The sequence below is a fragment of the Rhinolophus sinicus genome, linkage group LG11 (genome assembly GCF_036562045.2).
Source record: "Rhinolophus sinicus isolate RSC01 linkage group LG11, ASM3656204v1, whole genome shotgun sequence".
Lineage (NCBI taxonomy): Eukaryota > Metazoa > Chordata > Mammalia > Chiroptera > Rhinolophidae > Rhinolophus > Rhinolophus sinicus.
In genome coordinates, this window is record NC_133760.1 from 59,841,564 (window position 1) to 59,862,342 (window position 20,779).

Genomic DNA, 20,779 nt, shown 5'->3' on the forward strand with positions numbered 1-20,779 from the left:
TGTCTTACAGTTGAGTAAACTTAGGCGCATAACATTTAAGTGACTCAACCAGAAACACAAAGTAGGTTAAGTGGCAAAGTCAGGTATAGAGCCCAGGTCTCTTGGGTCACTGATCCAGAGCGCTTGACCAGTCACATGGTATGAGACAAAATATTAAGTCCACCAGCTGTGTTTTGGTGAGTACCTGTTACATAACACTGTGTTTGGTGATATGGGTGTCCACGAAAAGGAGATGCTATAGTTTTTTCGTCAAGAAGCTTAGTGTTTAATGGAGATATTAAACTGTCACAACCTAGAAAAAATTAAGTGTAATGGAAGGTGCGTGAAGGAAAAGAACAGCGTTCCTGAATGCACCAAAGAGGTTCCTGAGAAAAGAATTGAAACTGAATTTGGGGCAGAGATAAGACTGTGTAACCAGAGGCCAACAAGCGTGAGGGTCCAGCAAGCAGGGGATTGTGGCCAGAGGTCATCTGGCTGAAGGTAAGACATACAAGTCCAGTCTGTATCTAGCAGTCTGACGGTGAGGTCTGAAAGCTCAGCATAGGTGAGCCCTGGGGCTTTGGACCAGTAGAGTGAAAAATCAAATAGAAACAGTCTGAAGGGACATTTGGGTAAACCCACGCATGGTAGTGACCTGCGATGCTAAGCCCAACGTGGTCAAAGAGAGCACCCTGGCTGGTATAAGACAGTGGCAGCGAGCAAGGAGGGCAGAGCACGGACTGGGGCTCGTGATTAGAGCAGAAGCCTGGGGTGAGGTGTGGAAAGACCGCCGCCCGAGGTGCAAGTGGAACTGAAGTCGGAGGATGTTTGGAATTTGAACAGAAGAGGGAGAAGCCGTTCCAGATGGAGACAGCAAGAAGGACGGAGTAAGAAGTAAAGATTCTGACCTGAAACAAGAGGAAGTTACTGATTGAACAGAGAGACCCACGATGAGATAAAGAGATGGGAATGGCTACTCTGGGGCCTGGGAAGCAATTAGAGTTTGGATGGCATGCAATAAGCACATTGGTTCTGGAGAAAGGAAGGTGTGATGAAAGCAGTTTTAGGAAACCAAGTCCGGCAGCAGCAGTGTGTCGATGGGATTGGAAAGGGGGGGAAATGAGAGGCAGAGAAACCAGCGGGGAGACTGTCAATAATCTGGGTGAGACCGTGGGGGAAAGGTGACTATGAGGTACATTCCGAAACGAAAGCAGAAACTTGAGAGGTAAGGGAAGATGTGATGGGTAAAGATGACTCTTGAGGGTCCTCATTTTGGAGACGAAACAATAATGATTCTGCTGGATAACAGGTGGCTTGGAAAGGAACCCCGCCCGTTTTGGAGGGGGCAGTTCATAGTCAATTTGAGGCATCCAAATAGAGATACTTCAACCTGTGAGAATCCGGACCTGGAACTCAGGAAGAGGTTGGGGCCAGCGGTGCAGCTGGCTGTTGATACCTGACAGTGAACAAGACCCACGGGAGAGGGAGAGGGCCCAGCGTAAGGAAGTGAGAGAAGGAAGAGCAGCCAGCACAGGAAAGAGAATTATGGGAGAAATCAGTAGAGAACCAGCAAAACACATTATAGGCCTAAGAGGATTTTGCAAGTGAGTTGGACATCAACAGGGTTATCAAAGAGAGAGAAAGCTGAGGTTGGGAGCTGAGGAGAAGGCCAGTGGATCCCCAAAGAAGGAAGGGGGTCAGTGGTGGCATGCGAGAGCAGTGTCTCTGTGTGGGGTGGGCGCCTCCTCCAGCATTAAATTACCTGCTGGCCTGTCGCCCTGCCCCCAGCCTGCTCAGCGTCTCCTCCTTGGTCCTCCAGGGGCCTGCTAGGAGAGAGCTTTCTCCAAAATCATAATCAATGAATAGTTATGTTTCTGAAGTACAAATCTAATCATAGGTTTTAAATTGGATTTGTGAAGTACGTTGGAAATGAAGGAAGGTTGTGTAGCTCCACGTGTGAGCCTCTGTCAGTGGAGAGAATGAGAGAGAGGGAATTAAAGAGGGGAGAGCTGGGACAAGCAGCTCTGTTTCAAAAGGCAGAAAGGGAGCAGGGGCAAGGGGAACAGTAAAAGGAAGTGAGCGTGTTTGAAGCAAAAGCAAAGAAGCCCTTGCGTGTGGGATAAGGTGTAAGGTGAGGCTCTGCGAGTCGCTCCTCCCTGGTCGTCAGCGACCTGGGGCACCAAAGGCAGACGGACGCCTCCTTCAGCACAAAGCCCCCTCCCCCATGAACTCTATAACCCCCTTTGCTCACCACTTACAGCTCCGTAGGTGATAAATCTTTCCTTCGTTCCAAATGAAGGTACATATTTGCTTATTTATCATAAGTTGCTTCATTTGCTCTCGATTTGTTTGCCTTCTCAGTACTTCCCTCCACTGTTTACCTGTTTTGCATTTATTGTGACTCTGGCCCCTTAACTGCGTGTGGTGATTGCCATTAACTCTGCACCTTCTGGCCTCTTCGAATTCAGTGACTTGCTCATCACTACATCAGCTCCAGGCATAGGACCTCATTCCTGGAGCCACTTTCTTACGTAAGTGAGCTCCTCCACCACCGTCATAACAGCCCCTCGTGCAGAGGAATGGCTTGCATCGCTCTCTGTTGCCTGTGACTAATTCCGTGTGACCAGAAGGAAAGCAGTCATAGAATCCTAGAATCATGGCGTTTGGCAGGAACTTGAGAAATCTCCCTTCTCAACCTCCCACCCACAGGGCACCCCTTCTGTTTAACTTTTTTGTTTTATTTTGATAGCTTTTCTCTTGATTTAAACTGTGCCCCAAATAAATATTGGGTGAGTGATCCAGGGAGCGTTTCGAGAGTTGACATTAGCAAGCTTCTCAAAACTTGGGAATTTTGTTGGACTTACAATTATGCACACCCTACCTGTCCTCCCTGCCGAGCTTTTGCTTTCTTGCTAATCACTGTCCCCATCCACGGGGACAGCCCTGCGTGCTCTGGCAGGGGAGGCGCAGGGGAACCAGATGACAGACCCTGCGAAGCCTCAGGCCGTGACTCCAAGGACCCCACCCCTTCCTAAACGTGTCCAGCAGTTCCAGAGATGCGTTTTGAATGATGGTGGGTGAGCCTTGTTCATGGGGCAGCAGTTTGGACGTGGCGCCCATGCATTGAGCCTGTGTGAACCCATGGGGCCCGTCAGGTCTCTGTGCCACAGGGACCCTGTTTTGTTTCTTTGTCATTCAGCATGCCAGGCCGCACATGCCTAGTAAAGACACAGTCTTGGGGGGCAGGGGAGCTTGGTTTGCCTTCCCCCCACCTTTGGGAAGGAAAAAGCATTGCACAGGTGGGAAAGCCTTGCTAATGCAACATAAGATTTGGAGACCTCCATCGTACCAGGTCAGGTAATCCGGCTGTGCTTCTTGGGGCATTTCCCCTGTTCACTTACTGCCTCTCAGTGGCCAGCTCCATAGGTGTGTGTGTCAGACCCTTCCAGTATGGTGGCAGCGAGAGAGGTGTGACTTGTCCCATAAAATCTCTAAACCCACTGGCCATCTCACAACATTTAACAATCCCCAAGTACCGTCTTTTCCAGTTATTCCTATTTAAAGACAAACGCCCTTGTGTCTGCACCTTCTGAGTAAAGGGATGAAAGAATAGCTTATTGTCTTACCCCAGGGCTGGCACAGGAAGTGGAGCTAGTCTTTGTGCCCTGGTAGCATTTGCCCCTTACACTGCCCTAGCCCATCGTGTCCCTTCCTGGTTCTCTTGCGCATTCCTTGTGTTCTGCCTCTGCACGTACTGCTTTCTGACCTGCAGGCCCTCTTCCTTCTCTGGACTCCCTACTGGTCATATTAAACCCTACCTTTTTGAATTCTCCCCTGTTCTTCCCAGCCTGGAGTGGGCAGAGACTGTCTTTTTTGTTCATTGCCAAATACTTGGTGCCCAGCACATAGTAGGTGCTCAGTAAACATTTATTGGCTGAAAGACAGTGATTCTCCTTGTAAACTTAGCTGGCACCTGATATAGCAGGGGTGCTCAAAAAATGCATACACATGACTTGTATTCATCTTTTGTTATCGATATATATTGAGTATTACAATTTTAGTATTGGTTTTTCCTTTCTTAAAATGTGTATACATTTTTTTGGCACCCCCCAGTATATGAGTACAGACTTCTGTCTGTACTCACCTTTCCATACATACACATCAGACACTAAGCTTCTTGAGAACAGAGACCAAGACTTTGTATCCCCCTCCAGCAGAGTCTTGAACACACCAGGAGCTCAATAAATACTGGTGATTGCGTTTATTACGTGATCACTCAGTAATGTTCCCTGAGCATGGGGTGGGGGTGGGGATGCAGGAGAGTGTCTTTCTCCCGTTCTCTTACATAAAACCACCTTGAGCAGCATTTTAAGGGCCCCCCTCCTCCCACCCAGCACTTGACTATTTAGAAAGAATATTCTTAAAAGCACGATGCTGTTAACATTACATTCCTCTTCTAAAAATTTGCAAAAGACTGTATAGAATTGTCCAAGAGTCAGTTATGCAGTGGTTGGCTAGTTAATTCCTGAGTAAGCCACTCTGAAAACTGATTATAATCCTGCTTCAAATGGAGAGTTGGGAGAAGGCCAAAAACGGGTATATTATTGTGTCTTGTAGGAGGGAAGAATCCAGCAGATATTCACTGAGTTATGGCGCCAGGGCCTTCCTTTCTTCTGTTATTGTAAATTATTGTTATAGTAGAAAAGCCAAATCAGCAAAGTGGGACTCCAGCATTGCACTTCCTCTCAGCTGAGGTCTTATATAATGAAGACCTTCATAAACAAACATTGCATAAACTTAACATGGCATCTCTCCGATTAACGTTCATGCTGTTTAATGTAAAGTGGAATAATTGTTTTACGGTCCTGATTAGCTCTAAGGTGTCCCTTGCTTCTGGGGTAGCTGTTGACTAAACCTATTGAATAAAAGAAAAGTAGTCTTACACCCCTCCAAAGTCCCCAGTACACAGCTAAAAACAGTAATTTTGCTGAGCTACGGCCACTTGTCTTCCTGCCTCTGACCTCTCTCCTCTGGATCGCAAACTCAAATGCTCTCGGGCCAGGCAGGTAGTTCTGTGAGCTAGTGAGGACGGAGCAGATGGTACACAGGTGTGCCATTTAAGGGGCAGCGACTCAGCCTGACAGAATTGCTGCCAAGAACAAATGTGTAGTTGCCAGAGCTGTAGATTTTCAAGAAAAGCTGGAAATCCAAACTTTTAGGAAATATCACCTGATTTCTAAATGTTAATAAATAATTTAAAAAAAATTGTTTTTTCTTTTTTTAAAATTTATTGGGGGGACAATTGTTAGTAAAATTACATAGATTTCAGGTGTACAATTCTGTATTACATCATCTATAAATCCCATTGTGTGTTCACCACCCAGAGTCACTCAAAAAATGTTTAAATCCTCTGCAGGCCAAATAGTCTGTGTCTCTGTGTTGGATGCTTCCAGTAGGATGGCGCTTTGCAACCTTTGTTCCATTCCCTCCAGCCTTTCTGCCTTTGGGTGCTAGAAAATTCCCCTCAGGCATCATTCATTGTACCACCTACCTTTTCTGTTTTTTCCCTTTCTTCTGCTGCACGCCCCCCCCCCCCGCCCCCCCCAGCCATTGTTTCTCAGTCTAGTTGTGTAGGACACAGCTCCCTGGCCCATGCTGGTATTAGGAGCCTTGAGCTCCCCCCACCCCACCCCACCCCCCTGGCTGAGGCAGTCGGTCACCGGTCAAGGGTCCTGTTGGCAGCCAATCGGCTGCTCACGGCAGCTCAGGCCAGCCTCCAGCTGTCCAGGGAGAGCTGTTATTCACAATCTTAGCTGTAGATGGTACAGCTCACTGTCCCATGTGGGAATCAAACGGGCAACCTCGGCGTTAGGAGCACCGCACTCCAACCACCTGAGCCACCTGGCAGGCCCGCTACCTACCTTTTCAAGGGGGTGTTTAATTGATTCCCTTCCAGAGTGTCTGCCCCTGTAGGGAAGGGACCAGATGGACAATGCTAGTACAATGCTGGGTACCAGGCAGAGACTTGTCGAAAGAACAAGTCTTCAACTTACATTGCATGATCCCTCCTCTCTTAGAAATATGTCTACACGTGGGTATTAGTTATCTGTCGCTGCGAAACAAATGTCCTCAAAACTCAGTGGCTTAAAGCATGATAAGCATGTATTATCTCACATTTTCTGTGGGCCAGGAATCTGGGAACAACTTGGCTGGCCAGTTCTGCTTGAGTTCTCCAGTGAGTTGCCCTTCAAGCTCTCCGCCAGGGCTACAGTCATCTAAGGGCCTGGCTGGGCTGGCAAGCTGGTGTTGGGGGTTGGCAGGAGGCCTCAGTTCTTGTCATGTGGGTTGTTCCATAGGACAGCTTGAGTGTCCTCACAACGTGGCCACTGGCCTCTCCCAGAGCGAGTGATCTGAGAGAGAGCGAGACACAGCTGCAATGTCTTTTATAACCTAATCTCAGAAGCCCTATGTCATCATTTCTGCAATAGCCTATTGGTTATGCCCATTCAGTGTGGGAGGGGAGCATCGTGGAGGCTGGCTGTCACAGCTGCGCTTACAATAGACCCTCAGTCAATCCTATGTAAACAAATGATCCAATACTGAGAGGAGTTTTTCAAAAAACCTAAAGGAATGATATTTATGTCACAGTACGTAATATTCATGCCATTTACTATTGTGTTTTTGAACCTTAGAAACTAAATATCCTATTTTTATAGCCTGTCTTAGAACTGTCTTCCCTAAAGGGTCCAAAGCATTTTTAAAACATAAATTTTAAAATGCTACCTGTATCACCCTTAGAGTGATAGATTTAGGTGTACCATCTGCTGTCAAGGGATCTGTCCGTTATTGCTTACCTCCATTTGCTTCATGGGCATTCCTTGTTCTCACATTCTCTCAGTTGTTTGAAATGACACTTGTCTACTGAACCTAATGTTTTTTAAAGATTTGAAAGAAATCCCCAAGAAGTAGCATCTGGAACAAAGAGTAGTACCCCCTTTGATATAATAATAGCACTTGTGAAAACAGATAGCCCCCGGCGATTCCCTGGGGCCCTCTGGGTTGGTAAGGGAGGGGTGCCGGTTAATCAGAGGCATCAGGGATTCCTGCCACAGGATCCATTTCTGGTAGGTCCTTTCCAGACTCCCCACCCCAACTCACACAGCAGGACTGAGTGGGGGGCTGCTGGTGTTCTAAACACACACACACACACACACACACACACACCCTCAAGCTGCGTGTTGCCTTTGCTTCCTTCAGGATCACCCTTCATACTCATTTTAACCAGATTTCGCCTTAATAAAAATGTTAAGGGGAAGGAAAGGTGCCCCAGTGTGATTTCCCTTAGGAAAATTCCCACTGGTAGCTAGTTCTTATTTGTTCGATAAACAAAACCTTAGACTGGGAATTGAAGGTCAAACAAGCAGAATCCACGTGGCACATTTGCCTGTGCACCTGGGGGAGGGGGCCGGCATCGCCCCACCCTCCACCCCGCCCTCTGCCTTGGCAGTGGTCACCAGGCGGGTGTTGGTGAATGGAAATGAAATGTATAATTCATAAGGCAGAGGTGGCGTGCGATCTGTGGAAGGGGGGTGGTGATTACAGAATTGAGAAATGAGGCTGCAGTGCGTAAGTAACCTTTCTAGGTTAGAGGCTGCTGTGATAGATGGCCCGCATTGTTCTCTTTCTGACCCTTTTCTGAACTTCCCCTTAGAAGAACAGAGGAAATACAGTTCTGTCTTTTCCCGTATTGTTTTTGAATAATACCTTCAGATTCCAGCTTTTTGCATTTCTGTTCTTCCGTTTGGGGTTTTGCTTCCCCCCTGAGCTTTGCTGCTTCCCATAGAAAACTGTAGCCGCTAATTACTTTATCCCAGTATTAATGGCAAATACAGAGGCTACACAAATATTTGTCTTTATTGAACATAGTATGCACGGGAAAGAAAATACCCCTGCAGTAGCCTTTCCTCCTCTCTGCCCCACCTTACCCCGGCCAACCAAGACAGTCCTGAGAATCGTCCTCGGCAATGATGCAGGTGGGCCGATGAAAAATGTGTGGGACGTGGCTGTCCGGTAGGAACAATGATGGACCCTGAGGTCCGGCTTGCAGACCAGAGTCATCTGAACCAGATGTTAAGGTGCGCGCAGGAAGAACGCTCACTCACATTTAAGCTATTGCTGCATTCCTAGAGAAAAACAAAATAACAAGGCTGGGGAATGTGTGCCTTGTGTCTTTCATCAACCTTTCCTCTGTGTAACCCAAAATACCCAGTGTTACACCCTCGACACATCCCTCCACCAGCATTGGTTTCCTGGTCTGAACTGTGAGTCCCCAAGTGATGGTCCCTAACTTTCCGCTCTGTGATCATCTGAAGTCTGTCGGCCTCTGGAAAGTCAGGCCACCCGAGAGGAGGGAAGAAGGAAGACTTCTGTTTGATTTTTCACACAAGCAAGCACCACTAAAGAGTCAGGCCGAATTGTTTCAGCCTCAAAACTGAAATCTCGAGTTGAATTATGGGGCTATTTAGGGTTGTTTTGTTTCTTGAAAAACAGTCTTTTTGAGGCCAAGTGAAAAGGAACTACACAGTTCTCTCAGAGCCTGTCCAGCTGGGGACAGAATTTGGGTATCTCCATTTGGTTGGCTAATGCTGATTGAGCACCTGCTGTATGCAGAGTAACCACACTCAGGCCGCTGAGCACTTCCTTAGGAAGCAAATATAGCTTCTTTCTCCCCAGGGGACTTTTGATCTCATGGGGGAACCCGGGGCAAGCCTAAATACATACATGCAAAAACCAAATGATGCAGCCGACACTCTGTCGAGGCAGCCTGACAAGCAGCCGCTCGGTTACTTTAAATGATATTTCAAAACCTTTATTCTTTGGCAGAAGAGACACTGAGCTCTTCCCACCAATCATCGCTGCCATTCTTTCAAACATCCATTTAATTGCTTGTGGGGTTTTTTAAGTTGATTTTTTTTTTTTTAATCTCCCTAGCTGCCTCCTCTCTACCACACTCCACTTGTTATTTCTTTCTTCATCCCCAGATAGTTTCTCCTTTTTCACCCACCACGCCTCAGCTTATATATATTTTAAAGATACACTTCCTGTGTCAAGCTTCTCCCATTAAAAATAAATGGAGCTTTATCGGTTTCTATTCAGATTTCTCCGTGGAAATCCCCGTTGCCAGAGAAGAACTAGGAAGAGCTTACTTGCTCCCACCCCTTCTCTTTCCTTAACAATAAATATATACCTACATAAAGAGATAAGCAAATAGTAAGAATTCCCTGTGTTTACTTCTTCCTCAGCTAGTCCCTTCAGTTCAGCGAACATCTGGGGATTGAGCAGCATGTCCTTGCACAGTGTTGGGTGGCAGGGAAAAGGTAAAGAATCTGTAGCCCCTTCCAGCGCATGAGTGTGAAGCACGACAAACAATATCTGGAGGACATTCCCCCCCCCCCCCCCCCCCCGCCCCACGAGGTGTGCAGAGAGACATAACGCACCGGCCAGCACCTCAAGATACTTCCAGTCTCGGCGAGAAGCTAACTATAGGCTGTTCTCATTTTAAAAACTAGTAGCTGTCGGTGGAAGGATGAGTGAGTAGAGCTGAACCGGCAGTAGATACAAGGTGGGAACACAGACTAGGAGAGCCTCAGTCTGGGAGGGGCCCTGGAGGAGGCAGGATGAGAGGTGAAAGCCTGGAAGGCTTCAGACCCAGCCAGAGAGGTGCTTTCCGCAGAGCTGACCGGCAGGGGACGCAGGGGATGCCTGGGGGTGTGCAGGGGCCGCCCCCCGACCACTCAGTCCCCCACTCCATTTCCTTCTTGCTCCCCCCGCGTGAGGCCCTGCCTCCTTTCTTCCTTTCTTTTTCCTCTCCCTCTTCCAGCTGGCACGTGGCAGCTCCCTGATTCCATAGTCTGGTTAGCTCACTTGGCTAAGTGGCGTTCAGTGCTCAGGAGGACGAAGTGAACTTTTGATCTCTCTTGCTGAAGGCTGCTCCGTTCCGGAGGCATGTGCGAGGGTCCCAGCTCCTGGCTTATGAAGAGGCTCCATTGTCAGGAAGAGAAAAACAGTTTAGGAAGATGGGGCCGCGGTGCCCTCATCTGGGGGACAAGTGACGTCCCTTCCACTGACCCTCTTCCTGGGTGCTCCACAGTTTGCTGTGGATTTCTCACAGTGCACTTCAGCCACTGTCCCCGGTGGGTTCCGTCCCTTCGTCCGCTGGGAGCTTAAGGTTCAGGTGCCTTTCAGATCGCGCGTGTCTGCTGCACTTCAGCGCCCCCTAGTGTGAGCTGTAAAGAGCCAGCTTAGCTTTCCCTCTGTGGCCTAAACATGAGAAAGCCAACTTGGGCTTTGTTGGGTTTTTTCAGCTCCTTTAGGAAAAGTTGAATGTTGGGAGGTTTTCCCTAAATAAGCTGCCCTTGGCTGAAGATATGGAATTTATGCCCACTTTGTTTGGCAAACTGTCCCGTTCCTAACTCCTGCTGGAACAAACAAGCAGCCGCCATGGGAGCTCCGTCCTTGCCCTGACCGTGGCCGCAGGTAAGGCCACTCTGCAATGTCTCCTGCTGGAGAGTTGGGTGAAGGCTGTGTCCTCGGTCCTCTGCTGCGGGGTTGGTCTCCTGGCAAAGCCAGAATGATGTGCACTCTCCCAGCCTTGTGCACCTGGCTCCTCTCGCCCTGCTCACACCTGCCGGCTGGGAAACGGCACATCCTGACCTTCCCGTGTCACCGCCGACTTCACGGTGCAGAATGGCTCCGGGCTTTATTTGAAGACTGGCTTAGGGGGCGTATTAGCAGGCTTCAGCCCTCGTTTCTCAGTAGTTCTCTACCAACAGTGCAATACAGGAGGGAGGCTCCTGAGGGTCTGGGAACATCCCTGTGGCTGCCACGGAAATTCACCCTCCAATGTGTGTGCATCTTTACTCAATGGATTCTTTTTCATAGCTCAGGCTTCTGGCTTCTGCTCTCTTAGTTGTAGGTCTCCAGTCAGCGACCCTGAATGCAGGTTCCCATCTTCAGTCCCAGACGATCAGCCATGAACGGTGCCTCATGATTTAGCCCTATAGGCCACATGGTCAGATGGGGCTGTCGGGAAAGGAATTGTCTGAGGATGAGCCTTGTTTCTGTTACAGTTCACTTGCTAAGAGTTCAGAACTCCGGGTCCTCTCCAGTGCGGGCATAGGGGCCTCTGGAAGGGAGGCATCGTGATTCTTCAGCTTTGTGTTTGTTCATTCTTTCTTCCCACAGACATTCTGAGTACTCGCTGTGAACCAGTCAAAGCTAAATATTAACCAATGAGAAGTTTTACATTTAAATCAATGAAGTTGCATATTAGTAAGTGATATTACCTGCTTAGTATGCTTTTATCTGGGGTAGAGGGTGAGCTTTGAATTAATTGATTAGTGTGAAAGAGGCCAGCCTTTTTTCCTGGCCTGATATCTCATTTTCACTCTACGGGTGGGTAACATATCACCACTCTGAATACATTGAAGATGCTGCATTTGCAATTGATCCACAGGAACTGAAATAACCAAATTCCCTCCCAGTGCACAGAAAAGAGGAGTGGACTCGGGGAAGCTAAAAGGTGACAGCAGGTGACTGCGTCTTGGACCCGACCTTCCGGTGTCAGCAGGCTTCCTGGGGAAGCTCTAAATGCACAGTTTCAACCCTCACTTCCAGTCAACAGGCGAACAACAAAGCAGAAGGGAAACAATCAACAAGAGGAACTGAAATGAATGTCAGAGGCTTTGTTTCCTTTCTTGCTCAGCCAGCTGTGCCATTTTCCCTGTTCCAGGCCTTTGGGCTGAGCCCCTTTTGGTTTGAGCTGGAGCTCCTGTCAACCCACCTGTTCAGATGCCTGTACCTGGGCACAGTGGCAGGGTCTACCTGAGGCTCGGCGTCTACATCACTGACATGCACATACATCCCTGAGGGCTGCATTTGGCCACCGCATGTAGGTGGGAGAGCGGATCGTGTCAGGAGGGGATAGGAGAGACTCTCTGTGATGGTGGCCACGTTCTGTTTCTCCACCTGGCCGGTAGTGACACTGGTCATTGTTTCCTGATAAGTCACTGAGCTATAATAGGTTTTTGCTTTGTGCATGTCTTTGGATGTGTGGTATCTTTCACTGTTAAAAAAGATTGAAAGAAACTTTAAAAAAGAACTTGGAACAGTACATGTGTAAAAAGAATCGCTATATGTAGATACATGCAGAAACCTGTGATTCCGTGTCCCTGGCTGGCAGGTGCTTCTACAGACATTTATTGAGCATGTATTTTGGCAAAAAGTACGTGCATTAAACCTGGTAAAACTCGAGTCCTGTGGGGTGTTGGGAAGTAAGAGCAGGCTTGGCCCAGGAGCCTCGGTTTTGTGGTAAAGAGACCAGAGACCAGACTGGGAGATAATGGGGCGCCTGGGCTGGATGCAGGCTCAGTGGGCACCAGGCACCTCAAAAGGAGAAGGGATTTGACAAGGCAGCGTGAGCATCTCTGAAATGCCCCGTTGTGGGGTCCAAGCTGGTTCTAGGAACCTTTCCTCATTGAGATTTACAAGGAATTTAGAGGCTAACATCAGAATATACTCCGGACATCTGAGCACTGGTTTCTGACTTATACCGACACCATCAGAAGCCTTTGGAGATTATGGTCAGTTAAGTTTCAAATCCAAACGTTTCTTCTGGTATATAAACAAGAAAGTTAGATTTTGGCCCTGCACTTTGCAGAGTGGCACTCGTGCTGGGAATCACAGATCAGCATGGGGTGGGGATATTATATACATTTAGTGCACACCAGGAAAGAAGGTCTCATTCGGAGCCAAGATGAAAAACAAAACAAAAAACCACTGCTTCTCTTGAGTTTAACATTATACTGGAAATGGTCAATTGAACCAAGGAGGCCAGCTTCCTTTGGGAGACTGTCCAAATGTGACATGACAATGATGTGAACACCTAGACCAAACTGTGACTATACATAATCCACCTTCCATGTGGATATAACATCAGTTCTAAAGTCCTGAGCAGTTCTGTTGGTGATAGCTGCAGATATTCAATGAAGACAGAATCACCGGGGAGGTCTTAACATGAACCTCATCAGCACGCAGCTTGGTGGTCATCGGTAATGGCCCCTAAGGTGGAACTTCTGGAGCGTCTCTGCAGCAATTTTGCAGCGTGTGTCACATCCAGCTGGAGCCACTCACAGGCCCGAGTGGGGTGTCTCTCCTCGCTCTCCGTCTGGAGTCTGAGCCTTGCTCCTTTGCTGCAGCTCCCTGCATCACAAGGCCATCTTCAGCTTATTACAGGGCAGTATACTCTCCTGGGGTGGGGGTCGGGGGTTTCTAGAGATCTTAGGGTCCATAGTGTTTGGCAAGGCCATTACAAGGACAGCCTCCTTGTCAGCTGGGCTCAGTGCAAGCTCACACAATGGATGGGCTCCTGGTCAACCTCACCCGGTTTCATTCCTGGAGCTCCACCCGTGGGTCGCTTTGTCTTTCTCATCTACCCAGCACCCCAGGCACAGACAAAGCTATTTCTCTCCTCGCTCCTCCTTGCCGAGGAAGCTGTGTCTTTTTCCAAATCAAATCCCAGGCTGGCCTTGGATTAGCCAGGCCTCGGTCAATATGTAGATAGATCTCTACTTGGACCTTCCTGGATCCCCCAGACATGGTGCATAAATCCACCTTTTAGGGGTGCTGCTCCCCATTTTCCTGGTAGCCCGCCTGTCCAGAGCCTTCAAGCTTTAGATCCAGTTTCTCTCAAATAGCCTCCTTCTAGTCCCCAGATGTCTGTCCTGTGTTTCTAGGGTCCTGTGTTGCTTTGATGTAAGCCCTTGCCTCCCACTCTGGGTCACCAGATCAAATAATGGCTCAGCGCTCATGTCAGCGTTTCCAAATCTCCTGATTTTTGCAGTGGAAACATAAGATTTAACAACCCCTCTGAAATACAATTTTACATTTTGATTGCTTCTGCCCCAGCCATACCGAGGTTACTTTCAATCTACATATATTTGTGGGAACGGGCTTCTCCACTGCAGTTCAATTCGAGTCCACCTTATAATATCAGTGATTATAAAATACCATGGGCTAATAGAGTGTCTTGCTTCCAAGGAGTTCAAACTGCTTTATAATTCTACCGACCATAATTTATCTTCATAAGCTGCTGTAGAGACAAGAAAAAAAGCAAGATTAATAATCACATTTTATAGATGGTGAAATAAAAACTCAGAAAAATTGAGTAACATTTTTCCAGAAATGCACAGTTCTTCCTGTGCTCTCTGATTGGTGTTGCAGATGGATTGCCTAAGTTGGGAGTGGCTGTGAACCCTGTACTTGTTTTATTAGTATACTGTGTGGATGATCGAGACAATGACGCTGGTCTTAACACTTGGCCGGGGAGGTTGGGCGAGCAGGAGCTTGTACCATGAAAGGAAATGCAGAGTTGGGACCCTGCTTCCCTCTGCCAGGAGGGAGTGGGGGCCATGGGCAAGCAGCTTTCTTTCTAAAGCCAGGTGGTAGGTCCTTGGTTGTTGGCTATATTAATCGTCATCTTTTTTTATATAAATAAATGAAACAAAAGGTGTTTCATGTATACGTTTTAATAGATTTAAAGAGTTGTCCTAATGTTTCAACTTATAAAGAGGAAAACAGGCTTTAAAAAAGAGGAAAAGGGACGCTCTCCATTTGATTGCTGTCACATGACCGTAGGCCTGTTATAGATAAGGGATTTAATATTTGTTGACTGCCTCCTCTATGCCAGGCCTGTGGTGGGTGTTTCTTAGCGCACTCTGTTTAATTTCACCCTCGTACCAGCGTCAGGAAGCGTGTGCACAGCTGGACCCTTACAGAGCTGAGTGTCCCTGGGAGCACGGGGCGCCCAGCATGTGTTGTGTGTCTTCACTCGGCTTCTGTGGTCTCCCCACCGCTGTTGGGGGTCACTGCCCCAGAGGGTCGCGTGACCTGCACGTGATCTGGGAATAGCCTAGCAGCTGTGTGCGCCCTCAGGAGAGCTGGTGGAGCGAAATATCAAAGCTTCAATAATTGATGTGTTGAAAATGACAGTTGTTGATTCTCTTTTTACAGGAAAATAGAATTTTCAGTGGCTTGCTATGGGAATGTGGGAAAGGAGCAACCCCTCTCTCACTTACGTGCAAATTTTGTCTGATACTTCATGTATGTTTAAAGTATTTTTGATGTCCCAAAATAGCAATGAGGAGAGTCTGTTAGATGATCCCGGGGTGTGGGGGGGTTGGGGGGGTGGCGAATGAAGGATGAGTCATTAACAGAACCCGGGTGATCTGAGCCCAATGGGAAAGGTCATTTCTCAAGTCAGCGGTCCTACCTGCTGTGGAACTGAACTGAGAACAGAAACAGCCCTCATGGAAAAAACAGAAATGTGATATTTTTTTTTTTCTTTAAGCAGGCAAACTTTGAAACAGAAAGGCCAAGGAGATGGTGCCAGCTTCAGGAAAAGATGGTACCTGTTGCGGGTATGGGGTTGAAACAGAAAGATTCATTCCTTGTGCAAATGTATAGTGAGCCCCTACCATGCTCAGGCACTGTGCTCGGCCTGGAGCTACAGCAGTGACATGGGGAGGGGGCCGGAGAGGACATGCACTCACCCTGCCCCGTGCCTGGAGGCCGCCCCACATGTCTGCTTCCCAAGCCTCAGCTCAGAGCGCTCCCGGAAGCCCTCCCTGCTTTGCCGGCTCCCCCAGTGAGCCCCTCCTTTGTGTACTGGACACACACTCGGCCCGCGGTGTGTTAGCTCTTGGCGTGCTTGGCCTCTGACTAGACGGAGACCTCCTGGAGGAGCTGTGAGGTCCGGTTTGTTTTTCGATCTTCGCACCCAGCACAGTGCCTGGCATATAGTAGGCATATCGGAAATGGAGGCTGAACATTCGAATATGTGAACGAATAAGTGGAGCTTGAGCCAAATACTGTCACAGAACCAGTCTGGGCAAGACTCATTGGCAAGTCTGGGTTCTCCTTCACTGAAGAGTAAATAGGCCTTAGAACCGCCGAACGTGCTTCAGGTGTGCTAAACACAAAGAAACAGATTTTAGACTTGGCTTTGAACTTTCAGGAGCGAAGAGGCTTATGGGTTAGCAGCGCAGGGGACACGGCATCTGGCAGATCACAGCAGAATGGCCTCCAGTCCCCCAGGGATGACTGGGGGGCGATGGAGAGGTGCCTTCCTTACCGCAGGGCTCCTGGCCTGGGTGCTGAGCACATTTTGGGGGAGCTCCTGCTGTGTGGATCAAAGATGAGCACAGCCCGACCCTGCCCCTCAGAAGGCCTCGTAGGGGGCAGATATGCGGACATGTATATGGAACAGGAAGTGCTCGATGAATATGCATTGGACCAATCTGGTTATTCATGTGTGTGTCTTCAGCACCTGGGACACCAGCACAGAGGAAGAGGGCGGTGTGTCTGAGGGAGGGAGGGGGCGGGGAGCAGGCAGGCTGTGTCAGAAACATGATCCATGTATCGTGTGTGCAGACGAAAGGACACATTCGTAGGGATGAGGCAGAATTTCAGGGTAGATTGGAAAAGGTTGAACCCAAAGGCAAGAGACCAGTAGGGGCTTTCGAGACCAGTAGGATTGAAGATGGCTTAGTTAAGATGGTAGCAGTAGGAGCTCGTGGGGAACTAACTTCAAGGAATTAAGAAGAAATAGGCTCTAAAGGACTAGATCTCGGAGGCCTTTTCTGCCCTAAGGTCCCAACCCTACCCTGCATTATCCTGGTGCCACCTCCGGCCCCCGCCACTCCCTCTAGCTTTTGTGCTGTGACCCCTTGGTGAGCCGCTTGCAGACAGGCATCTCCGGCCCTCGGGGCCAGCCCTGTTGCAGGTGCCTTGCACAGGTGAGCGTGGCTGCACGGTCATGCCCACCTCTGGGCCGTGGTTCTCGCCTGCACGCAGGTCTGCTCTTCGCAGGCTAAACCCTGCACCTCGTGCCCGGGCTTTCATCCCTTCATGAAGAGTCAGCCCTTCTGCTCCCCTTTCTTTGCACTGCTTTACAACTTTTAATCTGAATCACATATTGTGGCACTTTCTTCTGTTTATTAATGGTTTATTCAATCAACAAACCATTATTGAGTGAGTGGCTACTAACTGCCAGGCACTGTGCTGCCCTCGTGGACGTAGCAGGGGGAAGGACAGTAAGCAGGTGATTGGGAAAGTGCTGTAAAGTGACATTTATGGCACTGTAGATGGAAACTAACTGGTGTCCAGGGAGGCCTTTCTGTGGTGGTGACAATTAAGCTGAGGTTTGAAGGATGCGAAGGAGGCGGCCATCTGAGAGCCCACAGAGAGAGAGCATTTGAGGCAGAAGCATAAGATTGCATAAGGGCTCTAGGTCCAGAAGTAGCTTAGGGATTCTAGAAATTGAAAGGAAATGGATTGGGCTGGAGCTTATTGAACCAGGAGAGTGGATTTCAATGACAGTGGAGACCTGGGCAGGGTCCCCATCAAGGAGAACCCTGTGGGCCATGGAAGGATTTAGATTTCATTCTAAGTGCAGTGGGGAGCCTCTGAAGGGCTTACAGCCAAGGGAGATGTGACCTGTTCACTTTGGCAGCTACGTAGAGAGTGGATTGGAGGAAAGACAGACCACAAAGGAGGCTCCAGGTGTGACAGGAGACCCAGGGCCAGAGTGGTGGCAGCAGAAGTAGAAAATCAGGAGCCAATTTGAAATAAACTTTGGAGCTGACCATGTTGGTGGATTGCGTGGTGAGGTTGAAGGGAGACAGAGAGGCCTCAGAGATCATTCGCAGGTTTGTAGCATGAGAGGTGGGGCGGGAGAGAGGGGGGTAATTTCGTTTTGTGAAACAAGAGGGACAGAGGGAGGAATATGTTGGGTGGGGAAGGGGGCAGAGGGGAAGAGTTCCCTCTTAAACACACTCAGCTTTTAGCTGATTGTGAGACATTCCAGTGGCGATGTCAGGCTGCCAGAACATAGTACATCGAGAGCTGAGAAAGGTCCATGATGGAGATAGACGTTTGGAAGTCACGAATGGAATTTAAACCTGTGGGAATGGATACGATTACTGTGTCGGTTTCTTAGGCCTGTGGGAACATGCACCACAAAATGCATGACTTAGAACAACAGATATTTATTCTCTCACAGTTCTAGAAGTCCAAAATCAAGGTGTCGGTAGGGCCAGGCTCCCTCTGAAGCCACTGGGAGAGGATCCTTTCTTGCCTTTCTCCAGCTTCCAGTGGCCCCAGGTGTCCCTCGGCGTGTGGCAGCATCACGCCAATCTCTGCTTCCGTCTTCACCTCATCTTCCCTCAGCATCTGTGTCCAAATCTTTCTCTTTTAAGGACACCAGTCCTACTGGATCAAGGGCCCAACCTACCCCAGGATGACATCATCTGAACTAAATTACATCTGCAGTAACCCCACTCTCAAATATGGTCACGTTCTGAGATACCAGGATTAGGATTTCAGCATGTATTTTTGGGGGGCATAGATTAACCCATAACGATGACCTAGAACAAGGATGAAAAGAGAGAAGACAAGGGGTCCTAGGACTTTGTCATCATCTTGCAGTTGGATGGAGGACAAGCCAGCAAAGGAAACGGACAAGCCACATGCAGAGAGGCAAGACAAATATGGGTGTGTGTGGCGTCCTGAAACCCCAAACTGTTTCAAAGCAGAAGGGAATGGTCAGCAGTGAGAAAGAAATGTGGCTCTTGGGTCACAGAGCTGAGAAGTTGACCAGTGGATGTGACAACGTGGTCACCGGTGATCTTGACCAACACAGCACTGGAGTGGAGCATAGGGTGGAAGTCCAGTTAGAGGAGATGAGAAGACGATGTGAGGCAAAGCCGGGGAAACCGCAGGAGATGACACTTTAGAGATTTGCCTCTGGCAGGAGAACAGAGAAATAGGGCAACAGCTGCAGGGAGAAGAAGGGATTAAGGAAAGGCTTGGTTTGGGTTTTGGTGTGTTTTGTTCTTGTGTTTTGCTTTTTTTTTTTTAATGGGAGATGCTGGCGCATGTTTGTATGCTTGGATTAGCTCTATTTTCGTATCTGTGTGTTTATATTGTGTATGTTTTGTATTCCACTTTAGTTGTTATATGTGAGTTTTGGAGTTGCCTTCCCAGCATCGGGGCCCCTTGGGGACAGGACTGTGCCTTCTATTTCTTTTGTCTTGCATCCATCTAGCCTGACACCGAGCATTTGTTCATTGTAGTCACAGCAAGAAAAACATTGTGCTGTACTTATCATGGCACTGGGCACGGCTGTCATTTCATTCTCTATTGGAAAATAACTACGAGTGATTTTCACAGGCCCTGTTCATGTAACGTCAGCCGACGAAATCCACGTCTGGTGCTTCTTCCCAAAGACACCACTGCAGTGCCCTCGGCGTGACAGCCTCGTTTGTTAGATTCTGCCTGGCACGTCCTCAGGGAATAGAAACTGGGAAATGGGTTTCCTGAGGTTCCAAATGACCCCCTCAGGGGCGTGAGAACCAGTTAATTAACCCCAGAGGAAGGGCAGACCCACAGTCACCTCCAGAGAAGTCCTCACGGAACCAGACCCGCCTGTTCCTAAGACCCAACCTGGAGACTGGAGTGTCCAGGCGGCCAAGTGCAAAGGTGCAGGTCACAGGACTAGGAGGACAGAGATCCAGGCATGAGTGACCTGGAGCCAGGAGCCTGCCAGCGGAGGGGCTCCTCAGGAACCGGCCTCAGATCTCTTCTCCCGGGAAAAAGCCTGAGTCTGCGTGGGGGGACGAGGTGGGGGACACACCTGACCCGAGAACAGAGAGGGCAGAAAGAGAAGCAGCGTCTCACACATGTGCACATGTGTAATAAAAGCATGCTGTTTTCTCTGTACTGTTCTTTCAGAGATTGCCTTTTCTAAGTGCTGTGGGGTTTGTTTTTTCTAAATAAACCAAAACCATCTCTAAAGAGATTGCATTGCTAGAGGCAGCTGCCATGATGTCGTCAGTTACACACGATGATCAGGTGACTCTGAAAGCCCTGGTGTGGGTGGGTGGAGGCTGGACACAGTGAGCTAGGCAGGCCATGGAATTGAAGGCCCCGTGATACAGGACAGTCCAGCACTGATGGGCCATCAGACCACCACAGGCAACCCAGTGCATCAGTGCCAGGGGGCCAGAGTGGCCTCCCGTGTTTACGCAAACGATCAGCAACCAGAACTGGAGGAGACACAGACCAGAGAGAGGACCACGTACCCGGCAGGACACTGGCAGCTGAAGGTGCCTGGCAGTGAGGGGACAGGGACACGGCAGGCCCAGTAAGTAGCACCAAGGTACTCTCCCCCACGCTCCACAGTAACTCCGTCCTGAGAAGGCCCAGTCGTGGACTGCAGGAAAAGCATGTCTTGCTACCCAGACCAATGACTGTGGCATTCCAGAAGCACCCACCCAGCCGCAGTGCTGAATTTCCACCTCAAAAGAAGTGAAGAAACTCTTTTTTAGATCAGAAAAATCAGAAGACTTTGTAACAAGACATCTGGTTTTTGGTTTGTTTTTTTCCATACTATGATATGGAGAAGAAAGGTGAGCAATGAGAGCGAATTTATAGGAACAAGGTGGGGAGATGCTTTCCAAGTGGGGAAAATTTCAGCTCGAAGCTTCGAGGCAAGTGAGGTGTTTTCATCACACCCTGCTTCCCTCCTCTCAAGCTAAATGGGTGAAGATAACCTAGATAGAAAAGGCTCCCCAGCAACCTTCACTCCCACAACAGGCTGCTGAAAGGGTAGGCGAGGGGCGTCTTCTGGCGTTGCTTGATCAAGTGGGAAATTTTTAGAGGAAACAGAAGTTGAGCTAATGCA

General features: G+C 48.8%; 1 protein-coding gene across 8 annotated transcripts in view; it reads left to right on the forward strand.

Annotated features, from left to right (window-relative positions):
* The window catches only part of HIPK2 (homeodomain interacting protein kinase 2), a 175,200-nt gene that overhangs the window by 97,118 nt on the left and 57,303 nt on the right, over window positions 1-20,779 (forward strand). The window lies entirely within an intron of this gene.